This window comes from Corvus brachyrhynchos, unplaced genomic scaffold, assembly GCF_000691975.1.
Source record: "Corvus brachyrhynchos isolate BGI_N302 unplaced genomic scaffold, ASM69197v1 scaffold866, whole genome shotgun sequence".
Taxonomy (NCBI): domain Eukaryota; kingdom Metazoa; phylum Chordata; class Aves; order Passeriformes; family Corvidae; genus Corvus; species Corvus brachyrhynchos.
This window is the reverse complement of record NW_008238376.1, coordinates 23272-25487: the sequence shown is the minus strand read 5'-3', so window position 1 is coordinate 25487 and position 2216 is coordinate 23272. Positions and strand designations below refer to the sequence as shown.

At 52.9% G+C, this 2216-nt stretch overlaps 1 pseudogene; it reads left to right on the top strand.

The window, feature by feature from the left end:
• Window positions 1-601: 601 nt before the first annotated feature.
• LOC108447175 lies at window positions 602-1534 on the top strand (annotated as a pseudogene).
• The last annotated feature ends 682 nt before the right edge of the window (window positions 1535-2216 follow it).

The window sequence follows — 2216 nt, the reverse complement described above, 5'->3', positions numbered from 1 at the left end:
CCCACGCCAGACGCGACCTAGAGGGCCATGCTGGGCATTTGGAAAAAGGGACATTTTGCCAGAGAATGCAGATCCAAGCTCCAGGGAAACGGGAGGGGGAGGGGGCATCCAGGCCACACACAGCTCCCTCCCACTCGGGACATGAAGCGGCCCAGCTATGCCAATCCTCAATGGGCCATGGAGCTCCCGCACCCACTGCCCCCCCGGGAAATGACCAATTCCACAGCTCAACCGATGGCTCAGTTAAACCTGTCTGCGCTCCAGGCACAGCAGGAACAAACTCCTGGGAGCGAGATCCCTGGGTGGCTTTGGCCATGAAAGTGGGCAGCCACCCGCCGATAGTGTGGAGAGTTTGCTGTCTCCATAACAACCCAGGTGACTCTGCTATTCGTCTCCCCTTTTTGATTGATACGGGATCAGATGTTACCATCGTCCCAGAAACATACTGGCATATACATTGGGACCTGGAGGAGGCCTCCATGGTGGGCGGAGTTAGGGGACTATCTCGGGCCCAAAAAAGCACCCAACTGATAGCGATAACACTCCGCACCGAAAGAGGACCGGAGAAAACTATCACCCTTTTCCCATATGTTATGCCAAAATGTCCACCCTTGTTGGGGAGGGATGCCCTTGCCCTACTGAAAGTCAGGGTGACAAATTTATTCTAAGGGGCACTGCCGCATATCCACCGCTGCCCATCAAACTGGTATGGAAATCGGTCGATCCGGTGTGGATCGAGCAGTGGCCTTTGTCAAAGCCTCGAATGACCGCCCTCCTCGAGCTAGTTAGCCGCGAGCTACAGCGGAACCACATAGAGCCCTCCACAAGCCCATGGAACACCCCGGTTTTCGTAATACCCAAACGATCTGGTGAGGGCTTTCGCCTCCTGCACAACCTGCGGGAGGTGAACAAGAAAATCCAACCAATAGGTCCAGTCCAAACTTTGCTGCCCATGAACTCGATTATACCAAAAGGGCAGCCCTGCATGGTGCTTGACATTAAAGACTGTTTCTTTTCCATACCTCTGCATGATGAAGACAAAGTGCCTTTTCCATCGTCTTCCCTAACAGTCAACGGCCTAACCTGCGCTTCCAGTGGAAGGTGTTACCCCAAGGGATGGTCAACTCCCCCACCATCTGCCAGATGACGGTAGACCGAGCACTAGCGCCAGTCGGGTTCAGCGACCCAGCAACGACCATTATTCAGTACATGGATGACATCCTGATCGCTGCACCATCAATGAGCCAGGCAGACCGACTGGTGTCGACAGTCTCAGAGACCCTGAAAACGAATGGCTTTGAAATCGCGAGCGCAAAAATAAAAAAGGGACCATATGTAACCTTTCTAGAAATAGGAATTACAAGCTCCTACATAACCCTGCTCCAGATAAAAATCCGCAGGGATATCAAGACGCTCCATGATATGCAGCAGATGGTGGGATCTCTACAATGGCTCCATAACATCATCCTGATTCCTCCCGAGGTCATGGCCCCCTTAAATGACCTCCTGAGAGGAAAAAACTCATGGGAATAGAAAGTTCTGACACCAGAAGCGACAAGCTCGCTCGACTTTATTGAGCAGCAAATGTCTGTGAGTACGCTTACCAGGTGGAACCCAGGAGCACCACTTGATTTATATGTTCACTTTACAAAGAAAGGAGGGGTAGAAGCGCTAGCCCAGGGGCCCCCAGACAAAGCCCAACCAATACAGTGGGTAATTTTGGGAAAGCCGTCGCGTGCATTTTCCCCGGGAGTTGAGTGTCTTGGCAACCTTATCATGATAGGGAGAAGACTTGCCCTAAGGCACTTGGGCACAGAACCCGCCAAGATGTACCTACCCTTCCGCAAACAGCTCTCCGCGCAATCACCGACAATATCAGAGCTTTTAGCCATAGCCCTCACTGGTTTTGGAGGAGAGATTCGCTATGCCGCAAAACCCCCATGGACCCAGCTGCTTGTGATCATCGACATCGACCTCCCGCCAAAAGTCATCGACTGACCGCAACCGGGACCGACGGTCTTCACAGATGCATCGTCGCTAACCTCAACTGCAGCAGCGGTGTGGCAGTCGGGAGAGCAGTGGCAGTGCATCAAAGCAACCGACCCTACGCTTTCAGTCCAACAACTCGAAGCAGCTGCCGTTGTGTTGGTGTGTGGACTGTTCCCAGAAGAGCACCTCAACATTGTGACTGACTCTATGTTTGTGGCTGGTGTGGC